The sequence below is a fragment of the Stigmatopora argus genome, chromosome 20, assembly GCF_051989625.1.
Source record: "Stigmatopora argus isolate UIUO_Sarg chromosome 20, RoL_Sarg_1.0, whole genome shotgun sequence".
Classification (NCBI taxonomy): Eukaryota; Metazoa; Chordata; class Actinopteri; order Syngnathiformes; family Syngnathidae; genus Stigmatopora; species Stigmatopora argus.
The window spans coordinates 11,714,826-11,739,360 of record NC_135406.1 but is presented as its reverse complement, the minus strand read 5'-3'; the positions used below and the strand labels follow the sequence as shown (position 1 = coordinate 11,739,360).

Below are 24,535 nucleotides of genomic sequence, written 5' to 3'. Positions count from 1 at the left end.
TATCAAAACAATGTAGGACCTGTTGAATCTTCCCAAGCGAGTTTCGATGCGAACCCTTCAGCGAAGAGGGGCTTCCCAAAACAGTCCTCGGTTCCCAAGAGCGCTTGTTGTGAGTCCATCTTCCGAAGCCGTAAACAGTCCTCAGTTCCCAAGAGCACCTGTCCTGAGTCCTCCTTCCGAAGCCGAAAACAGTCCTCAGTTCCCAAGCAGTTCGCAGTTCCCAAGAGCAATTGTTTTGAGACCTCTCCCTGCCCATGGCCATTCCCTGCCCTCTCGATGTGAACCACAGTTCTTACTTTAGCAAGGCATGCATTAAAATGGCTTTATTAATGCCAATAACTCTAACATAAAAGCACAGCGTTCAACACATATATATATTGTTTAATATTGTTACACATTCAGGATGAGCATTACTATTCCTAATAAGCAAATATATTGATTAATATAGTAAGCATGTTTATAATAAGGCTTTCTATTCCTAAGTAAGCATTGCAAACACATTTATAATAATGATTTTCCCAACATTCCCCCCTATATTATAAATTTGCACATGATTTCCTTAATAAAACTTCCTTTCGGCTTTATTCCATTAATTCATTTTATGGCAAAAAATAGAAATGGGGAGGAAATGTCCGTTGCCGTTGGCTTTAGTTTTACCCGCTCACTGGCACGGCTGGTCTGAAAAGCAAAACACAGAATCATTTTCGCCCAATTCATCCTCGCAATTACCATGCTCTTGAAATTCACTGCTCCCCTCAGACTGTTTGATCAGTAGAGGATATAATTCATGTAATTTAGAATTTGTAGGGGCAATCGCAGTGGTTATAAGTCGGCTTATCAAAGATCTTAAGCAGGGAATAATACAACACCCACATAATGTCAAAATCGTAGCAAAAAGGCCTACGGACATTGCAACAGATTGAGCCAAATTTTTATACTTCCCAAAGGACTTCTGCCACCAGCTGTCCCACGCGGATTCACTGACTCCAGAATGCTTCTTCATATTGCGGTTGAGGGTCTGCAGGCCACTAATAGCCTGGGTGAGAGACCCATCGGGTGACGTGTTGTTCGGTATGAAGGTGCAACATTGATCTCCAAACATTGCACACACGCCCCCTTGCTCCGCAAGCAGCATATCAACTGCTATGCGATCCTGGAACGCCATCAGACTGGTGGCTGCCAATTGTTCCTTTATCGCCACAAATCCCTGTTCAGTATAATTTCCAAGTTTTTGGACATTGTAATGCAGGTAATTTATCCGATCCACATTTTTGTTTGGAGTCACTAAAAGAAAAATAGACTCCCAACCTGCTGCGATCTGATTAGCCAACTTATACTCATCTGGCACTCCCCGGGGGATGCCAATCGCATCAATGTATGTCGGATCCCCCTCTCTCCATGCCGATCGACGCCGTCGCGAGGGGCCCACCAACATACTGGATTTCTGCGCAGCCAATTGTATCTCCTCCACTGTAGATGGAAAAACAGACACTGGTAAGAGCAGTGAGACCAAAGCACATAGTCCCGCCGAATTTCGGCAGGAATCGTATAATTTATTTCCACCACACCACCACCACAGGTCAGAACGTGGAATCAGGGGTGCAGTCTGTTTTAGAATTCGAGCGCACCATGTCTCATTTATCGCGCCCAGCTTCAGACCAAGCCCTGTAAGATGCAAGCAGGTAAAATGATCAAAGGCAATATGTGTTGAAAAGTTAGGTTTGTCCTTTGCTGCTCTTGTAACAGGGTATACATTATTCCATTTTTCACAATTTGGGCTTACATTTCCATTTGTCATTACCTCCATTACACAATCAGGGGTAATTTGCGCGGGCACTACTCGTAAGAGAGGGCGGGGCCCCATACATGTTATGCAGGTTTGATTTATAGTATTAGCTGCATTTTCCATCAACAGCAACCAATTATTGCCCGTTTGGGAAATCCCTGTTGCAGAAATGAATTCATCATCTCTGGTCTTCCCAGATTTCAATTTTACTACGGCAGATTCGGGTGTTCCCTTCGCTGACGCCCCAAACTCGGCCTCCATAGGCATGGTTATTTCTGTTGAGACACAAATGTAAAATTTGTAATAAGGGTCTCCCAGACTTGCCCATGGACTTAGGAAAAACGTCAGACAAGGATCTTTTCCACAAGTGAATTTGTCAGTCCGAATAACCATTTGTAATCCCCCCTTTGCATGGGTTAATTTTATCAGGGGCCTGATGGCTTTTGCGCACGCGTCCGACATCCAAGCTTGCCAATTTTTTCCAGTTTCTGCAACAAGGTGATCCCAACCCCGCCTCAGGGCCGTTATGTACCACACATATCCTTTACCATAGATTGATCCCTTAAATGGCAACCGGGATCTCTTTACTTCTAAAAATATTTTCTCCCATGAAAGGAAGATTTCCGTAGTCTTATTGTATGGAAGACAAAACATTGTTTGTGAGCTTATTTGTCTGGGGGTGTCATCTCGAATGCATGTTTGGAAATTTGATTCAGTAGGTAATGTTATGTCCCATTTTATTGTTGCTCGTTTTACCCTGCCGCAAGAAGGTGTATCCTTAGTTGAAACGCATCCGCCTTTCTCTCCAACTGGAGAAAGTAGCCCTACTGTGGAGAGGAAAAGAGTCACAATCGTTAATTCCATTGCCCCAAGAGCAATAATTGTTTTTGCCATTTTTGTTTAGGGAGCTTGAAACGTTTCAACTGAGATAACCTTCTTACTGTGTGAAAGGTGGATCCAAGTTCCCCTCTCGGCTATCTTTATAGCTGTTGGTGTCGTTAGCAACACTTGGTATGGCCCCTCCCACTTTGCGTCACTCCAATGTTTCTTTTTTATGCTGCGTATCAGCACCCAGTCTCCTGGCACCACCGTCGTCTCGTCCGTTTCCTGTTGAAAAGAAAAATCCCCTTCCGGTAATTTAAGTTCGATGCGTTTTTCTAAAGATTTCCTCATGTAGTCAGCCAGATTTGCCTCGTCATCCAATTCCCATTGTGTAGTGAATAATGGCAATTTGTAAGGTCTTCCAAACAGGATTTCATACGGTGTTAATCCGTTTGTACTCGTGATGTTAATATATAATTTGACTAAATCGATACATTTCGTCCACGGCCTTTTTGTTTCCTCCATGCATTTCTTTAGTCTATTCTTTATAGTTCCATTCATCCGTTCTACAAGGCCCGCCGATTGTGGATGGTAGGCGCAATGATTTCGTAACGAAATATGGAACCTTTTGCCAATTCCATCAATTATTTTGTTAACAAAATGGGTGCCATTATCACTATAAATGGTTTCTGGGATTCCATATCGTGGAATGATATCTTTACATAGTGCTTTGGCTACAGTTAATGCATCTATGTTCTTTGTTGGAAAAATTTCAACCCATTTTGAAAAGGCATCTACAATCACTAAGCAGTATCTTTTCCCCTCACTTTTACTTAATTCAATAAAATCCATATGTATCCCTTGAAATGGATATGTAGTTTTTGGGAATTGCCCACGTTTTGGCCGTATCCCCCCTTGGGGGTTATGTCGAGCACAAGTCAAACATGCCCTACAAAAATTTTTTGCATATAGATTAAATCCATACGTTTTGAAGTGCCGTTGCACCAAAGCAACCATTCTCGCCGTCGAGACATGCGTCTTGCCATGACTCAAAATGGCCGCCCATCTAAACAAATTTTTTGGTAAGATTGGTTGGCCTTCAATGCTCGCATAAACCCCACTTTGCAATTTTGCTCCTTTGTCAATCCATGTTTTGAACTCCGATTGTGGGCTTTGTAGCTGCATTTTTGCTAAAATGTCGTCCGATAAGACATTTTTTTCATATATCGAGTCTGCCATTCCAATAAAGGGTTTCCTTGCAGCTTCCTTTGCCGTCTTATCAGCAAAGGCATTCCCCAAGGACACCCGATCATGTTTGGAAGTGTGTGCCGCACACTTGCAAACAGCGATTCGTTTTGGGAGCTGAACTGCAGCTATTAGCCGTTGTAACAATTTGGAATGCGTTACTGCTTTGCCGGTAGAAGATATCATACCCCTATTTGCCCAATAACTAGCGAAAACGTGGCAAGTTGAAAACGCATATTGACTGTCCGTATAAATTGTAACGTCCATGTTGCCCATCAAAATGCATGCTTCCGTCAATGCAATTAACTCTGCCGCTTGCGCAGAGTAATTGGACGGCAAAGGCCCTGCCTTTAATATTCTAGTTGCGGTTACAACCGCATACCCCGTCTGAGTTTTCCCCGTATCATCTTTTCTAGCGGAACCATCCACAAAAAGGACTTCACCGCTGTCCAGCGGTTGGTCCATCAAATCTTTTCTACACCTTGTAGCCTCTTCGGCTATCCCTTGACAATCATGACGCTCTCCCTCCTCAGGAAGTGGCAACAAAGTAGCTGGATTAATTTTAGCACATCTTTCGAGTGTGAGATGTGGTTGTGACAGTAAAATGGCTATACAAGATAAATGCCTCGCTGGAGAAAGAAATTTCATGTTAGTTTGTAACAACAATGCAGCCACTGCGTGTGGAACCCTAAGGGTTAAAGAATGAAAAAGCACTATTGTAGCACTGCTTTCTACCGCCATAGAAGCTGCAACTACCGCCCGTACACAATGAGGAAGTGCGCAGGCCACCCTATCTAATCTAGACGAAAAATATGCAACCGGCCGCATCTTCCCCCCGAATTCTTGAGTCAGCACTGACGTCATATACACTCCTTTACAGTCTACCATTTGTACAAAAGGCTTGTTATAATTAGGCTGCGCTAAGGTTCCGCTAGCTACTAGCATCTGTTTTAATGTACAAAACGCACTTTCCGCCTCTGCTGTCCAATTCAAAATCGAGCACATTTTCAAACCATCATCATTCATCAATTTAGCAAGGGGAGAAACAATTTCCGCATAATTTGGAATCCATGCCCTACAGTAATTAGTGAAACCTAGAAACGACATCATCTGTTTCTTAGTTAGCGGCTTAGGTGCGTCTAAGACCACTTTTTTTCTGTCTTCTAAAATTTTCTTCCCTCCTTTGACGAGATTATGTCCCAAATACTTTACTTGTTCTTTACAAAGCTGCAATTTGCTTTTGTTTATTTTGTGGCCTTCAGCTGCCAGGTGCCCAATCAACGCTACAGTGTCTATCTTACAAGATTCCAAAGTAGATGACGCCACCAATACATCATCAACATACACAATAATTTGGCTTCCCCCCGGCGGGTGGAATCTCGCAACACTGTTACTCATTACCTGTGAATATATTGTGGGGCTTTCACAATATCCTTGCGGCAATCTCGTAAAAGTATACTTTTTCCTTCCGAACGTGAAGGCAAACCAATACCGACTGTTCCGATCTAATGGGATGGAGAAAAAGGCGTTACTTATGTCAATCACCGTAAAAAATGTCGCGTCTGGATCCAAATTATTCAGAAGTGTGTGCGGGTCCGGCACACAAGGTGCACGCTGAATTACTGCAGAATTTACCGCCTGCAAATCTTGAACCATTCTCCATCCCACAGAAGGGGCCGCCTTTTTTACTGGAAATATGGGGGAATTGCAAGGTGAATCGTCACATTCAATAATCACTCCTGCTTTTAACAAATCCTCAATTACCGGTTTTATTCCTTCCAAGGCATCAGGTTTTAATGGATATTGTCGGACACAAGGCCTGAATTCAGTTTTCGGTCTAATTATTATCGGTATAACCCTTTTTACGAGTCCCACATCAGAAGGCCCTTTAGACCATATTTCGGGAGGAACCGTCGCTAACAGTTCCTCCTCCTCGTCCGATAACAGATATATCTCCTTTGCCGAATTCACTAGTCATTGAAGGTATATTCCCACTCCTACGCCCGTAGTGAGAAACACTGCTTTTCTGTACGTTTCCGTATGTTCGCTATATTCAAGCCCTGTGTCCAACGTCGTCCAATCGGTTGCCCCGCGGGCCATATGTACAAAGTTACGCAGCACCTCCTTTCTTTGATTGTATGGTTTGTATAATACAATGTGTGGAGGTGCCCACTCGAGAAAAAGATTTTTATACCCGTCAGGCAACTCAACACCCCCCACAACTGTAGAAATACCGTCCGAATAAAGGTAGTCTATTTTAATTTCGGCCGGAACGGCTTGTGCCAATTTGCTCTCATACGTCTTATCAGGCCCTTCCGTCATTTTGCACCACATCCGCACACAGAGGGAGTCAATGTTTTGAATATCTTCCCGCGCCTCAATCAGATCAGCACTCGCAGTCAACAGCCCGCTTCCAACCCCCGTCGGCGTACTATCTGACAAGTCCAGCGTATAATAAAAGAACGCAGGTTGGCATCCCTGCAAAACATTTAATTGGCCACTTAGAATTTCCTTTCGCCTTTTAACCACCATATTACCACTAGAGGAGGGGACCAAAGCTAGGTCCAGCTGTAATAGACCATCTCTACCCAATAAATTGACCGGACATTCAGGCACCACCAACACAGACATCTTACATGTCTCTCCTTCCGGATCTCTTATCCAAACCGGAACTGTCTCCGAAACGGCGGCAACCTGACCACCTGCTGTTGTCACAAATACCCTCCGATCTGTATGTTTAGCTCCTGGAACATTCATTCGAATTGCAGTTTTACAAGCACCGGTATCACACAAAAACTTTAATTGTAACCCATTTACGAACAATGTAATCTCAGGTTTAATCGTGTCTAATGCCAGTATTTCCGCTAAATTTAGCTGAACTTCTTCATACCCAAAGTTTTCATTTACTGTACTTTGAGCAGGCCCGCCGGCTAGACGTGCTTGCCTGGCCTCTTCTCTATTGGCCCTGTTATCTGGGCAATCTCGCGATATGTGTCCCAATTTTCCACAGATCCAGCAGACGCTTTTACCGTAAAGCGTCCGTTGTTTGTCCACCTTCCCCATATATCCTCTCCCTCTGTTATTGTTAAAATTTCTACGTCCCCATCCCCTATCTTGGTAAAAAATGCCATCCTCATTCGAGGACGACCCCCCTTTTTTCTTTCCTTTTTTCTTTAGCTGCTCCTCAGCATGCAATGCCTGATTCACGTATTGGTCAAGCGTGCCCGTGGGCCGGTCCACCCAATGTTTCTCAATCCATTCTCTAAGGGCATATTTTGAATGAGCATGGAGCACATTTTTCAGCTGCTCCTGATAAAGGCTACCCACCACGTGGTCCTCAGCGATGCCGCTGTTAGCCTTAAAACAAGCTGTCATTCTGACTTTATACTCCTCGAAAGGCTCATCATCCTTTTGCTTAGCTCTGCCAATAGCGGTGTAATTCACCTTTGTTTTAAATTTGCCCGTGGCCCGTTCTATCAACTCAAGTACCCTAAAGTTTAACTCACGGCTGTCGTGAACTAGGGAGCCCTTTTCACCTTTTGGGCTCCAATCACCTCTAATAACATGCCAATCACCTTTCAATGCGGTCATCCAAATTTGCTGTGTTTCTACTCCATTTAGGTGATACGACCGCCTAATGTCCTCCATTTGTAAAACAAATTCATCCACATCAATTTTGTGCGACGTGATGCCGTCTATAGCCTTTTTCACGTCGTCCTGTGTCCAAGTTCTATGGACTAGGATTGTCGAGGGCTGTTTATCCTCTACATTAGGGTTGGCGACCTCAATCATGGGGTATTGTTCAGGAAAAATATCATTTATCGGCGGTGCCCCAGGCTGGGCGGACAGCGCTCCTCCCCACATTGACGGCGCCTCCGGCTGGGGGGATAGCGCTTTTCCCCACACCGGCGGCGCCTCAGGCTGGGGGGACAGAGCTTTTCCCCACGTTTTTGACCAATCCCCCACGGGGCCCCCCGACCTGGTCACACGGTCAGGCTCATATGTCGGAGGGGGCAGCGTCGGATACAACCGCGTCTCCTCCGCTTTTCCCGACAATCCCCCCTCTAGCTTTTTTTCTTTAAGGCCCCCTCTTTTCCCCACCGCGGCTGTCTCATCGTCCTCCTTTCTGTGGAACAAGACAGAAGGCTCTGCTTTTCCGGCCCCGCTGTTATCAACATTTTGGCTCTCACTCCGCTCAATTTTCCTAACGTTCCCATCACAACGCTTTTTTGCCATCAAGAACCAATAATTGGTATCCTCATATCCATCATTATCCATTTTACACAGATTACTCTTGTGCTTAGAGCGCATTTTATCTTGTAAATCCAGTATTTTATGCATATTCAGCTGTCCAGTAAACCCATACTCGTTTATCCATAAGTTTAGGTGTTTAACTCTTGAAGCGCTTTGACTCTCAACAAACTTCCAATCTTTACACGGCAGACGCTGTTTTGGATCGTCGTCGCCAGCCGCTTTTACATTTGCGCTGCCCATTTTAGAAGGGAGCGCGCGCGCACTTAGTTATCAGTTAGCAAATTCTTTTTCCGCGGAACGACACACGTAACACACGCAACACAAATGTATACCTGTCCGGTCCACTATGAACATTCACAAGGTCGAACACAAATAAAGCACACCGAGACAGATGAGTGAGATTTTGAAGCTTCTGCAGAAGGAGAGTACGGAGGTGGTGGGTCCGACGACTCTACTTCTATAGAAAATATTTTACTTAGGGCAAGATTTCATGACATACAAATTCTCTGTTACAAAGATGCATCGCGACAGTGACACCGATGATGGTGGTGATACTGATGATGTTAAAGGCTACATATAAACATATAAACAAAGGACATACCCTATTACAAAGATGCATGGTTTGAAACCGATGGCTGTGATGTGGATGGTTTCTATGACATGGGCATGACACGGATTGAAGGTGATGTCATAGATGTGAAACATTATTTGATTACTTTTCAAGATTATTTCACAATACTCTAGCCTGATATACTGTCAGAGTTATATTTGTACCTTTCCGGACCGCGGTACAGGACACCCCGAACTGCCCCAAGTTTTATAGACTCTGTCTCGTTACCTGGCATCGACTAGTATACCCAGGGTTTGTAACGCAGTCCCCTGGACGCGTGTCGCAGTCCCCTGGACGCGTGTCACATTTAAAAAAATGGACTTCACGTGCAATGCCCCTTCAACAAACGCAGACATTCACGTGGACTTACCAGATATGACTCCAGATGTCCCTTTCAGAGTGTTAGCCGTCAACCGTCGAGAACCAAGTCGCCTCGTCGAATAATCCAGCCCGTAAAAGGGTATTTAAGCGCCGTGCACGGTCTTTCCAGATATCGAACGGAAGCGACCTGGATTCTGCTCCGGTATCTTGGCCACAGGCTCGAAGGACCAAATGTTAGGTTCATCCAATTGTAGGTTTATCCTTAGGTTTTTCCGTATTCAGCTTTCAATAAAAAGGCATCTGTAGTCACATCCACATTTAATTCTTGCAAGAGAGAATACATCCATCCGCGTCTCCGGCCAAGATCATTCTAACCACTCGAAGTCCGTTTCGCTAATTTAATCATAAGATTTTCACGCCATGCCCCACAGAAGTCTAAACATTCGTAGAGTCTCATAACAATTTCGTACAGTTATCAAAACAATTGTAGGACCTGTTGAATCGTCTCACAACAATTCTGTACAGTTATCAAAACAATGTAGGACCTGTTGAATCTTCCCAAGCGAGTTTCGATGCGAACCCTTCAGCGAAGAGGGGCTTCCCAAAACAGTCCTCGGTTCCCAAGAGCGCTTGTTGTGAGTCCATCTTCCGAAGCCGTAAACAGTCCTCAGTTCCCAAGAGCACCTGTCCTGAGTCCTCCTTCCGAAGCCGAAAACAGTCCTCAGTTCCCAAACAGTTCGCAGTTCCCAAGAGCAATTGTTTTGAGACCTCTCCCTGCCCATGGCCATTCCCTGTCCTCTCGATGTGAACCACAGTTCTTACTTTAGCAAGGCATGCATTAAAATGGCTTTATTAATGCCAATAACTCTAACATAAAAGCACAGCGTTCAACACATATATATATTGTTTAATATTGTTACACATTCAGGATGAGCATTACTATTCCTAATAAGCAAATATATTGATTAATATAGTAAGCATGTTTATAATAAGGCTTTCTATTCCTAAGTAAGCATTGCAAACACATTTATAATAATGATTTTCCCAACAATATGAAAGATCGATTTTTATTTTTTTTTTTATTTTATTTTATTTTTTTTTGTTTTGTTTTACCCCTTTCCCCATGATGGCGCCGTTTAAGTGGCAGCCAGTGGCAGTAGCTCTGTCCACTCATGTTTTTCTTGTTTTACAGCATGTTTTACATGAAAAATTAGAGGGAACATTGACATGCACCTGCTTGTGGCAGGTGTGATACTGGTGTGCCGATAGCGAGCAATGATGATGTCGTGACCGGATGATTCGCCTAAAGACGTTTCGCCGACGGACGTTTGACAGACGGACAGGTCGTGCTAGTATTTGTTAGTTTAATGATTAAATACAAATACTAGTATTTGTATTTAATCATTAAACGCTGTTTTCAGCTGGATTTGACCGAATTTGAGAGCATTTTGAGCCGTTTGGCGAATGGACGTCTATAGACGTTTTTTTGCCTCCATCGCGATATCATCCAGTATTTGTATTTACTCATTAAATGCTGTTTTAGGATGGATTTAACCCGATTGCTGTCATTTTACGGCTCGGTTCTGCTACATCTGCCTGCCCAAGAGTGCTTATTCCCGGACTGCCATTGATGGTAGACGAACATTGATTTTTACTATAATTTGGAAAACACCGGCGGCGGGCCGGATTAAAAATCCTAACGGGCCGTATATGGCCCGCGGGCCGAGGTTGAAAAACTTGTACACACACGATCCGGTGGGGCGAGCGTTCGAATCCCGTTTCGGCGAAACCTCCGTTCGGCCGAATGAACGTTCGGTGGAACGTCCATTCGGCGACCTGCCCGTCTGTCAAACGTCCGTCGGCGAAACGTCTTTAAGCGAATCATCCGAGTACCGATGATGTCGCTCACACTGGTACTCAGTGCGCTCAGGGAGGTTGTCTTTCTGCTCAGACCAACAAAAAATTAGAGGGAACTTTGGTTCGGAGCTGAATGAACCAATCACGGTGAGGTATACGGCTCTGGAGGGCGGGACATCGGCCGGGCTGTCCAGTGCCTCGCTCACTCACTCATTCATTCCTCCAATCAGCTGGGCGGAGGAGAAGCCGTGAGGCCGATCACTCTGCTCGGCGCGCACACTCCTCCGCTGCTCTCAGCATAGAACTGAATGAGGCGCTATGATCCGTGATCCAGCCTGTGTCAGTGTCTGTAGCCATCTCCGCGATTGAAACGGAGAGCGAAAGTGCACATGCGCCACAAACCCGCGCGACTGAATGTGAAAGATCAACCCGAGACTCATTCCAAGTGGAAAAACATATTACAGAGCCCCAGAGATGTCTCTTTCAAAGCCTGCCGTGAAGAGAAAGGTCGGTGATGAGCACAGTTTCAAGAAAAGTGGGGAGTGCAATATTTATTTGTTGAACACAGGGGCACCCCGACGTGTCTCATTTACACTGAAAAAGTTGCGGTGCACAAGGAATACAATTTGAAACGTAATTGTACTATGAGACATGCTGAGGAGTACGAAAAATACCAGGGAGATGAGAGAGCCAACCAGGTTGCCAGTCTTAAAACACGTCTTCTGAGGCAACAGGATCTCTTCAAGAAGGCTACCAAAGACAGTAATGCAGCAGTCAAAGCTAGCTACGCCGTTTGTGAGTTGATTGATCCTGTGCTAAGTGATCCCAAATGGCTCATGGACTTGGCTTTTCTTGTTGATATCACACATGAGCTTAATGTACTGAACAAGAAGCTACAAGGCCAGGGGCAACTTGTCAGTGCTGCCTATGACAACGTGAGAGCATTCTGCACTAAACTTGTGTTATGGAAAGCCCAGCTCTCTCAGACAAACCTTTGCCATTTCCCAGCATGCAAGGCTCTCGTGGATGCAGGCACACCATTCAGTGGTGAGAAGTATGTTGAGGCCATTTCGAAGCTACAGGAGGAATTTGATCACAGATTTGCAGACTTCAAGATACACAAAGCCACATTTCAAATTTTTGCGGACCCCTTCTCCTTTGATGTGCAAGATGCCCCTCCTGAGCTTCAAATGGAGCTCATTGACCTGCAGTGCAACTCTGCACTCAAAGCCAAGTTCAGGGAGGTGAGTGGAGAAGCAGACAAGCTTGGGCAATTTTTGAGAGAGTTGACCCCCAGCTTCCCTGAACTTTCCCGAAAGTTCAAGCGGACCATGTGCCTTTTTGGGAGCACATACTTGTGTGAGAAGCTCTTCTCCACCTTGAACTTCAATAAGTCCAAGTACAGGTCCAGACTTACTGATGAGCATCTTCAAGCTCTACTGAGGGTCTCCACTGCTTCCTCCCTCAAGCCAAATGTGACTATGTGAGAAGAAGCGCTGCCAGGGCTCTAGCAGCAAGGAGTAGGCAAAAGAAGCCGTGTTCAGAATATTTCATGTTCAATGTTCCATTCAAGTTCAGAAAGTTAAAGGTTAAAGAGCTGTTAATACAGACATTTGAAACGGAATAAAAATAATTCATTTTCTCTACTTAGCCAGCCAGTGTATATCTACTGTATGCTCATTAGTATTATTTGGTTTTGTATTACTGATTGATTTATTTTTTATTCATCTTTAAGTTAATTTATTTAATTAATTATTTTTTGTTAAAAAATAAAGATATTTGATAACGTTGGAAAGTTTTGTCAGTGCTTTTCTTGTGGAAATCCTGATGCGGCCCAGTCTCACCCAGACTCGGCCTCTAGCGGCCCCCAGGTAAATTGAGTTCGAGACCCCTGCTCTAGAGCAAGAGTGTCAAACCTGGGTTGGTTTGCGGGCTACATTAACATCAACAACATTTCATGTGGGCCAGACCATTTTAGATCTAATATCTAGATTTTTTTTAATTGTTCTAAATTGGATTAAAAGAACTGGCTCAAAAGCCCTAAATAGTCAGTTTTTATAGATCTAAAGCAGTGTTTGTTTGAGCTTTTTTTTCTTAATATTGGAAAATGTCTTTTAATCATGTTTTTTATTTAAAGTGGAAACAAAATATTTTTTTAATTGGAAAATGGAAAATATTTGTATAGTTAAACTAAAAACACAAAAGAAAAAAATTGGATTAAAAAATTGCAATGCTTGATTTTAAAAAGGGGAAAATCAGGAAATGTAATGTACATCTATAATCATTTGAATGTGATCCTAAAACAGAAAGTCGGCACTCATGATTTACTTTCCCGGGCCGCACAAAATGATGCAGCAGGCCAGATTTGGCCCCCGGGCCACCACTTTGACACCCATGCTCTAGAAATGTCTTGCCCGTTTGGGGATCAAACCCATGACTTAAACATTTTCAGCACCACGCTCTGACTAACTGAGCTAAACAGCAATGTGCTGGGTTTGGCTCAGGTGCGACTGGCGGGCGAGTCGGCACGGAGATGAGGGGAGCTTGGACGGGGGAGGTCGAGCGGGGAGCTCGGACGGGCGAGGTCGAGCGGGGAGCTCGGACGGGTGAGGTCGAGCGGGGAGCGGCGAGTTGGAATTGAAAGTGTTTCTAATAGGGTACCGAAACGTTTAGGTCTCCCGGGCTGCACTGGCATCTGCCCCCACATCGGAGCCAACTCACCACCAGGTTGTGATCGGTTGACAGCTCCGTCCCTCTCTTTACCCGAGTATCCAAGACATGCGGCTGTCCTGATGCCAAGTGCACATATGGACACCCTTATGCTTGAACATGGTGTTCATTATTGCCAATCCACTACGAGCGCAGAAATCCAACAATAGAACACCACTCGGGTTTCGATCAGGGGGGCCGTTCTTCCCAATCACTCCCTCGAGGTCTCACATCAGCATTGAAGTCCCCCAGCAGAACAAGGGAGTCCCCATAAGGAGCACTCTCCAGCACCCCCTCCAAGGACTCCAAAAGGGGTAGGTACTCTGAACTGCTGTTTGGTGCATGCACACAAATCAGGTGCCGTCCCCCCACCCGAAGATGGAGGGATGCTGGTAGTGTCCAACCCCCCTTGAGAGGGGTGGTACCGGAACCCAAGCTGTGTAGTGCTGAGCCAAACTATGTCGAGCCGGAATTTCTCAACATCACGTTCAGGCTCTTTCCCAACCAGGGAGGTGACATTCCACGCCCCAAGAGATAGTTTCTGCAGCCGGGGATCGCCTTCTTTGGCCCCTCTCACAGGTGGTGAGCCCATGTGAGGGGGAACCCACGTCGCCTCTCCGGGCTGTGCCCGGCCGGCCGGGCCCCATGGGTCTAGGCCCGGCTACCAGGCGCTCGCCATCGCTCCCCTCCTCCGGGCCTGGCTCCAGAGTGGGGCCCCGGTGACCCGCGTCCGGGTGAGGGAAGATGTCGTCCAATAATGTTGCTCATCATAAGAGGTCTTCTGAGCCATTCTTTGTCTGATCCCTCGCATCAGACCAGTTTGCCATGGATAACCCTACCAGGGGTACAAGGCTCTGGACAACATAGCTCCAAGGGTCACTGGGACTGACAAACCCCACCACTGGGACACACAAACCCCACCACCACGATAAGGTAATGATTCGTCGGTGGGGTATTATTAGCTTAAGTGCAAGTTTAAATTCAACATGGTATCTTGATTTGTAAATCCCGGGGCCGAATGTCTCGTACCGCGTTTTTTATTGTAATGGAAATTTTTAAATGCGTAATGGATGACTCTGTGAATAGCAGGACTAACCAAGGCTATGCCAGTCCCCGGCCGAGACCGAGGTTCTTGCGCTGGTGGTCCTCAGGAGCTCCGTCAGCAGGTGGGAATACCCACGTGCTCTCAGTATATCTGCTTCGATTTGATTGATTAGTTTTGTGAGTAACCTTGTGAACTGTGAAGTAATATGTCAGAAGAAGCAGAGTGGTGCAGCGGAAGCGTGGTTGGCCCATAATCCAGGGCTCAATGGATCGAAACCATTCTGTGCTACAAACATCAGTTCTTTTTGGTAGAAGCAAACTACCCCACTTCCAAGTGTTACCATTGCTGTGAAAATTTGTTCTTGAAAATTAGTAATTCGGTAAAACTTCTCTTTTCTCATTTTCTCCTGAGGGATTCCTACTGATCAAAAATCAGATCGGAAATCTGACCTGATCGCATCATTTTCACAAGATCGGAATTTGATAAAAAAACGCATTGTTTTTTTGAAATGCCTTGACATTCTCATGAAGGCGGAAGTGATACAGCGAAACATGTCAGGTAAGGCCTAAAATTCATTGTGAAAAAGGAACAGAAAATAGTCAAATAGGAAAATTCATTTTTATTTCATTACATTTAGTCCATTTTTCTTTTTGTCATCTATTTCAAATATTAACAACAAGTGATTAATTGCATTCTATTTTCATACACTTTGAGAGCATGTTCTCAACAAAAAGAAAATGCATTACCAGTTAAAAAAAACAACTGAACAAGACAGGTAAAAAAAGTGAAAACAATGGAAAATTACATCTAAATATGAGAAAAGAAATTCCTGTCCTTAGGAATAAAACATTGGCAACAAACTGAGCAAAAAAGTTGCTCTCTTACTGAATGTTTGAAAAGGTCTTTGCGCTGTGTGGGTTTGTTGTGTGATGCTTTAAGTTTTCCTTCCAAATGAATGTTTGACTACAGAGTGGCCAAGAAGAGGGGTTTCAAATTCTATACGAGAGGAAACTTAGAAGCGTACTTGTCATTAAGGTGACTTGATGACTGGGCTGTCTCGCACTGTCTTTGCCAAATATCTGGATAAAACATGATTGTGCTGAATGGAGGTAGGTGTGTACGCGAGCACGGATCCTCCTGTCTAGAATCTGGGGGACGCAGTCCACGCGAGACTTCCAAATATGTCGATAACTGCTGTTTGCTCGATTTTTGAATGTATTTTCTTTCTGAGGAAAAAATAAATAAAAACGAAAAACAAACAAGAAAAAAATAATTCAAAAACATAACGCCAAAAATACATTTTGAAAAACAAAGAAAAACACCCTCAGACAATAAATTAATTTGAAAAATGAAGAAAAAAATACTTCAAAAAAACAACACCACACCAAAGATGAATTAATTTGAAAAACGGCCAGGACTTTATTTTATTTTCAAGGTGAGTGCGATCAGCTTCCGTAAACCTGAACCCCATTAGAAAGAAATTAATTCAACATCACCTTTTATTTTGTCTCATGAAGGTCCCCTAACATAATGAAACAAAACATGAACAGCTCAGTGAAACGAACATGGATGTAATCTTAAACTTCCTTTAGTACACAACAGACAAACTGTTAGGGTTGCTTGGTTTTGTTATGCTTTTTCCCACCTGGTTTCCTGTCTGAGTGATTGCCCATTGTGTTCAGCTGTCGTGTCTCCGCCCCTGGTGTATCCTTCGTCCCTCTTGTGTTTCCCAGGTGTTCCGAATTGTCCCGTCAACCCATGCCAGTCTATTTAAACCCCACTGACTGCTTTGTCATTGTTGGATCGTCTGCTGATTACCATGCCATGTTTCCACATTTTCCTCGATCCAACGTGGCGTGCCTCGCTCCTAGCTTTCCCGTGTCTCCCCTCGTCAGATTTGGTTTTGTTATTCGACGCCAAGTCTTTTGTTAGTCTATTGCCTACAGTTTAAGTTATTAAAGTTTCGATTGAGTACTACTTCCTTCTCCTTGCCTGCTTCCCTGCATTTTGGTCCAAAAGACGTAACACAAACAGAGCATATGACAATACCTATACAGTAGATTCTTTCTATTTTGTGAGAACGGTGTCTCACAGCCATTGTAAGTGTCTTTTGGCTTATTTAAAATTTTGCTGCAATGCTGTGAAGAAGGGTAAGAGCAGCTCAAGAAAGCCCTGGATGTAACTCTTGGCATTCCCAGGGAAAGCCAATGATACCATGCATCTCTCCATGCTGGAAGGTAACTGAATGACAAGATGGCAAAACATTTGCTCAGGAATCAAGTCCAGTTTGCTTACATGTCACCTTCAGCTTTTGATGAATGCATCGAGTCGCAAGGCGATCTGCTCCTGCAGAATTCCTTCAAGGTCTGGGATTCAAGAATAGCCTTGAGCATGGGCAAAAATGGACAAATCTTCCTCTTGAAGTCCATGATGGTGTGCAAGGTGGTCAAGGATGCCTAGAGAACGAGTACATTTACAAGAAAAAAAACTCAATGTATCATCCTTAACCCACTTTGTACCGATGCAATGTTTTCCATCAAAATGTTCATTATGCCATTTCTTCTATAGATGGCAGACATCAAGCTGACTGAGCACCTTAAAAGAGACCCCCACATGTTTGCTTTTTTAGTGGCCCACCTTTCCTGGAGGTGGAGCAACATTGTTCTGAAGGTTAGTGTCATTGTTAAGAATAAAAGTTTAGCAAGAATTATGGTCAACATTTTCATCAAAAAAGCACTGATTACAAAGTGCTCTTAACAATTTGTCTTAACATTTTAAACGTCATCCCTGTCAATAGGCTTCCACAATTGAGACCAAGTTGGAATGAAATCGGCCATATGCCAAAGCTGATCCAGGACCACACCACTGACCTGAGGGGGGCAGTCAAGGAGACAAATACCAAGATGGCCAAGCTCCACAAGACACCAAGATAGGAAGCAGGAAAACTTCATACAATTCAAGAGGCATCTTGATTCAGGACAAGTGACAAAAATAATTGCTTTTTTTAATGAATAATAATCCAAATATGTGATTGCCATCCTCATCACTGTCATTTTCATTTGACTAAGTACCTTTTAAAAAGTCTTTTTCAATGTCATTGTAGTATTTACTGAAATGAACAGTTGAATTATAAAGACTGCATTTGACATGCACCGGATTGGAAGTCATGTGAAAAGTGCAAAAGCAACATTACACAAGCCCATGTCTGTTGGAGTAAAGGAACAAATTGTGTCCGGCAGGTCAGCGAGAACCATTGGGTCCATGTGACTGTCCATTGTTTCTCAACCATGGTGTCTTCCAACAGTGGATGCTCCAAAATGGAGCATGGTTTAACTTTTTCAGATTGGACACAATAAACATCAAGAGACGGAGAATAAAACAAAGATTGAGTGATGATGGGCTTCCAATCCTTAGCCAACATGTATTCTCATACAAAGGGCCCAAAGTCTTTAGCTGAGTGAGGAGATATCATGGAAACATGTGGATGAGATGGTGACATGGTGGGATCTGATAAGGTTATCCTTAGGTATTTCCAAATTCACAATAAAAGAGGCATCTGAAGTCACATCTTTGTTTAATTCTTGCAAGAAGAGAATACATCCATCCGCGCTCCCGGTCAGGATAATTCTAACAACTCGAGGTCTTTCTCGCTAATTTATTCATAAGATTTTAACGCCATGCCCCACAGAAGTCTAAACATATTTAGAGTCTCGTAACAATTTATCACAGTTCTCAAAGCAACTGTAGGTCTGTCGAATCTTCCCAAGAGCGCTTGTTGTGAACCCTCTTCATGCCCAAGGCCATTCCCAGTCCTCTTGATGTGAACCACAGTCCTTACTTTTGCAAGAGATGCATTAAAATGCCTTTTGTATTAATGTCAATAACTCTTCGTTGCAAGCACATATAATATAATAATATTGATACACATCTATAATAATGATAAACCTAACATTCCCCCCTATTATTATGTGTACGCAATCCCATAATCATTTTTTATTTATGACAAATACAAATACACTTGGGAAGTCCGTAGTCTCGATCTTTACCAGAATTCACCTTACTTGCATATCTGGCCTGAAAAAGGAAGAACAAAATCATTCTCATTCAACTTATTTTCATAATTTGCATCATCCTGGACATCAATGTTATCACCAGTAGGCTGTCTAATAAGCAGATACAATCCTTGTAATTCGGAATTTGTTAGAGCTACTGTATAAACCCTAAGTCGGACTAGCAAAAATGGCGGTGCACACGGATGCAGCGGCTTTTTGCTCTCCAGTTTGGTGTTTTCTTTTCTCAATCCTATCGTTATTTACCAACATCTGCGAGGCAAACTTTTCCTACAGTCGCCACGACTTAATTGCTATCGGGAGGAGATGCGATATATCCGATGTCACAACGAACTACCAACGAACCTACGATATCCCCGAGGGCATCTCGAGACCTCCGGGATCTCCGTGGATAGTCAGCCCACTCAAAGCACGTCGAAGGAGGCGAAGGCGGCGGAGAGAAAATGTTGGAATAATGATTCAAACCTTTTAAATCATTATTAGTAATATTTAATTAAAATAGGAAAACATCTTTCAACATAACTGCTTACAACTTGCAAGGAGGTGCCTTGTGACGTCGTCTCAGTCCACAAGGCATTCTGAATTGCAGTAACTGAATCATTGTATTTAATTGCGACACTCGAAAAACATGTTTATGTAATCAGTACAATAACACCCTAGATGGCGAGAATTGCCGAAGTGAGCATAAAAGTTGAACAAGGCACCCAAACAATGGCGTGAGGAATTGCATAATATTTTCATTATAAGGTAAACAAAGTAGTTTAAGAGTTCTTGTAGATCCTGGAACTTGTATCTGGGGAAAGGGTTGAGGCGTATCTTCCAGTAATCAGTCCTCGGAGCAAGGACTCAGTGAATTGTTAAGTCTCTAGCTGGAGCCAGCTGTCCTGGAGAGTGACCTTGGAGTAAGCGTTTGTCTTCGTTGAAAACACATTAATTCTAACTCTAACATAAAAGCGATCAACAATATATATATATATATATATATATATATATATATATATATATATATATATATTGATTAATATAGTAAGCATGTATATTATAAGGCTTTATATTCCTAAATAAGCATTGCAAACACATTTATAATAATGATTACTCCAACAGAAAGGAAGCAAAAGCGCGGTTGTCGGGCGGGCCTTGCTGCTAAGCTAAGTCAACAACCACACCGAGCACCGCTTCCGAGTATGTTTTTGACCAACGCCAGATCCATCAGCCACAAAATGGATGAGTTGGAACTTCGAATTGCTACCAACAGCTTTGTTAAGAACTGTAACATTATTCTCATCACGGAAACGTGGCTACACCCGCAAATCCCTGACGCTGTGGTATCGCTAGCTAGCCGAACGCTTTTTCGGAACGATCGTTCAAAGGAACTAACAAGCAAAAGCATAGGAGGAGGACTTTGCTTGTTCATACATAATGAATTTTGTGGTGACAGTAGAATCATTGACACTCACTGTTCCCCGGACTTAGAGCTACTGGCAGTACGATGTAGGCCCTACTATCTACCGAGAGAGCTAACGGTCGTCATAGTAACGGCGATCTCAATTCATCCTGATGGTAACGTCAACACGGCATTAAACCTCCTGCTAATGGCTGTAAACAAACAACAGCTTGACCACCCCGATGGAGTCTTTATTGTTGCTGGTGACTTCAACAGAGCATGTTTAAAGACTGCTCTACCTAAGTTTATCCAATACGTAAAATGTCACACGAGGGGAGACAAAAATCTTGACCATGTTTATTCTAACATCAAACATGCTTACAAAGCCACTTCCCTCCCTCACCTAGCTGGATCAGATCACCTCTGTCTAGCCCTCACCCCAGCATACACTCCATTCCGGAGGCTAACAAGGCCACAAATAAAGACAATAAAAACTTGGTCCGGGGACGCCCTTTCTCAGCTGCAGGACTGTTTTTTCCGCACCAACTGGGAACTCTTTGAACACAACAACCTCCAGGACTATACGGACGCTGTACTTTCCTATATCAAAAACTGCATGGACGACGTCACTATAAATAAACAATGCCGTAACATCGCTTTCAGATCAGGGGACAAGATGAAATATAGAGCTGCCAGAGCTGAGCCTAAAAGAGGCATTAAAAAGGCCAAGGCAGAATATACTAAGAAAATTGAGGAGCACTTCACAGAAAATAACCCAAAGAAGATGTGGCAGGGAATACGACATATTACCAACTACAATAACAATAATATGTCCGTTAACGCAGATGCCTCACTGGCGGAGGAACTGAACCGTTTCTTTGCCCGCTTTGAGACTGACAAATCAGACCCAGTCTCAACACCCCCGCCACTACCCAGCAGCAATACACTGAAGTTTCAGGAACAGGAAGTGAGACTGGAAATGCGGTCTGTGAATACCAGGAAGGCTGCTGGCCCTGATGGAGTACCTGGGAAGGTGCTCAAAGCCTGTGCTGACCAGCTGGCTGGAGTCTTCACAAAAATATTCAATTGTTCCCTGCAACAATCCATCAATCCATCCTGCCTGAAATCTGCCACCATTTTCCCTGTCCCCCAAAAGCCAACCATTGACAGGATGAATGATTATAGGCCTGTTGCTCTCACGCCTGTGATCATGAAGTGCATTGAAAAGTTGGTAGACCGCCATATCAGGAATACAATCTCTCCCTCAGTTGACCCTCACCAGTTTGCTTATAGAGCTAACAGGTCCACTGAGGATGCTATCACCATTGCTCTACATACAGCATTGAGCCACCTGGAACACCATGGGAATTACGTGAGGATGCTTTTCATTGACTATAGCTCAGCCTTCAACATAATGAAACCGGACATTCTGACTGACAAACTCTCCCACCTTGGACTATCCTCCTCCATCTGCTGTTGGATAAAGAACTTCCTAACCAACCGACCACAAACTGTTAAACTTGGTCCCCACCTTTCTTCCTCCATTACACTGAGCACTGGCTCCCCTCAAGGCTGTGTACTGAGTCCTCTTCTGTACTCCCTGTACACTTATGACTGTACACCAACCCACCAGTCTAACTACATCATCAAATTTGCTGATGACACCACTGTGGTCGGACTCATCTCAGAAGGGAATGAGCCTATAGAGACGAGGTCAACAAACTGTCTTCGTGGTGCTCGATGAACACCCTCACACTGAACAACCCAAAAACTAAAGAAATAATCCTGGACTTCCGCAAACAGAGGACAGATCTGGCCCCACTCCTCATAAATGGAGTTCGTGTAGACAGGGTCCAGTCCTTTAAATTCCTGGGGGTCCACGTCACGGACAAGCTCTCTTGGTCCACAAACACCACAGCAGTAGTGAAGAAGGCCCAGAAACGATTCAATTTCCTGAGGGTACTCAGGAGGAACAACTTGGACACTAAGCTTCTGGTAACTTTCTATAAAGCCACTGTGGAGAGCATCCTGGCATACGGCATCACAGTGTGGTACGCTGGAAGCACGGCAGCAGACAAAAAGGCCAAGCAGAGAGTGATTAACACTGCCCAGAGGATCGTCGGCTGCTCTCTGCCCTCACTGGAAGATATTGCCAGCCCTCGTTACCTCAGCAGAGCCGGGAACATTGTTGGGGACCCGGACCACCCTGGTCACAACCTGTTCCAGCCCTCGTTACCTCAGCAGAGCCGGGAACATTGTTGGGGACCCGGACCACCCTGGTCACAACCTGTTCCAGCTGCTTCCCTCTGGCGGGCGCTACCGGTCTCACAAAGCACGGACAAAGAGGCTTAAGGACAGCTTCTTTCCCACAGCCATCAACTCTGAATTTGCAGTAGCACGACACACAATCCCCTCTGTGTAACAACTTCGGGGTGAGGAAACATGAAGGACGTTGGGCGGTGATCTGCCTCCTGCTGGCTGACTGAAGGGAAGTAAGCAGACAGTGGGAGGTAAGTGATCCATTTTATTCTTTGTTGGCATCGGTGAGGCAAACCTTTTCGCAGTCGCCGGGAGTTGGTTGCGCTCGGGAGGTGATGCGATGTATCCATCACGGCAGAGTGCCAGCAAGTCTGAAACTATCACTTGGTTGGGCTCTTGCCTGGGAAAAGCGCACTTTATGGAGAAGCACTTTCAATTTCGTCATACGCAGCTGGGTATAATGACAATTAGGCTTTTGTCTAGTCAATGATGATGATAAGCCTAAGTCTGATTTTATTTTTATTTATTTTAGCTTCCTTTCATTGCTTTTCCCCCTGGTTGCACTGCTTCCAGATGTGTTTTCACATTGAAGCATTTAACCAATCACATTTCAGCCATTATTTGTTGCCAGATCAGACCTGCCTCAAAGCCTTCACAATCAGTTCTTGCAGGCTCTGCTGCATTAAACTAGACTGTTGCTTTTAACCAATCAGATTTCGAGTTGGCAACCCCACAATGATTTTTCATAGGCGTTAGCATTTTGCCGGCTGGGATACTTCATTGTTTTCACCAACTATGATTGGCTAGTAGGCGGGCCAAAGCAGTACCCGAGGCAGCCGAGATCGCAAACTCCACCCACAATGGCCGAGAGAAGCAAAAACAAATGGATTCTGTTTGATCACAAAGCTATTTTCCAGACGGACTTTTCCAGAAAAAAATGGACATCATTAAGAAAGGGCGGTCAACTCCGAAGCTAGCAACCCTGTTACAGCCGGGAAAATGGTGTGTGCGGCACTTTCAGCGCGCTAACTTAGCTCCATAAGCAACTAGTATATTGTTGTGTTTATTTAAAGCTATTTTCAAAACGGACTATGCCGGAAATATGACAGGACAGGCTCGACTTTCATAATTAGCTTTGATGGCGATAGGAAAGAAGGAAGAAAGGAGGATGGATATTGTGTAAAAAGGTTTTTTGGTGAGTAAAATATGGCTATATTCCTAAATAATATTTCAATTGTGGGCCAAGTTCTGATATCTGAAAAGCTCCAGTGTTTGTATTTAATCACAAAATGCTGCTAGGAAGTGGATTTTACCCCAGTTAAATTTTTGGCGTTTCACCATTGACGTCCATCGCTGTCTTTTCCCGGGAAAAATCACCCCCTGGTCTGGTTGTAATGTCTCAAAAGCTCCAGTACAGTGGTACCTCGTCATACGACCGCTCGTCATACAAAATTCTCGTCTTACGGCGGAAATTTCGATCGAATAATTCGCCCGTCATGCGATCAAAATTTTTTGATGCGACCAAGCCAGGTCTTTTTTGCATATCTTTCGTGTATAACAAAATTTACGAGCACGGAACGATTAATTCAGACGAGTTTCTCCTAAGACAAGGAAACGCACAACGCGCATGCGCGGGCAAAAAGAGGGCTTTCTGGGTAATGAAGTATACTCGTGCACACAACACCCATAGGCAATGGCAACCTTTCTCAGAATAAAACTTCATTACCCACAATCAATACGTGGGTAAGCTCAACTATTGTATTTCCTGTTATTCTTTCTAAGGAAAGAAGCTCCCGCGATCGTTCTTTAAAGACTATGTCTCGTTGGCAAGTGGTCTTGCGTTATCCTATTGTGAGGACATTTGTGTGCATCATTTTGGGAATATTTTGAAGGCAATACAACAGCAAACAGTCCATCGATAGCGAACGTGAGGGTGGAGGCGTGGCAAACCGCCAACCCGGAAAACGAAGGTAACAAAAAATTACAACAAAATTAGAATTCAGTTTTGTGTAAAGTTACATTAAACGTATGTTTGAGTGTCTGTATATATTAATCCAAGTTAATTTAAATTTGTTTGTTCCGTTTACGAGTGCGTTGTCGTGGAAAAAAAACGGGAAAAAAAATCACCCCCTCGCCCGGTTTCATGTGTGAAAAGCTCCAGTATTTGTATTTA

At 44.0% G+C, this 24,535-nt stretch overlaps 1 protein-coding gene across 1 annotated transcript in view; it reads left to right on the top strand.

Moving 5' to 3' along the window:
• Nucleotides 1-24,535, top strand: part of LOC144065497 (uncharacterized) — a 193,640-nt gene that overhangs the window by 150,744 nt on the left and 18,361 nt on the right. The window lies entirely within an intron of this gene.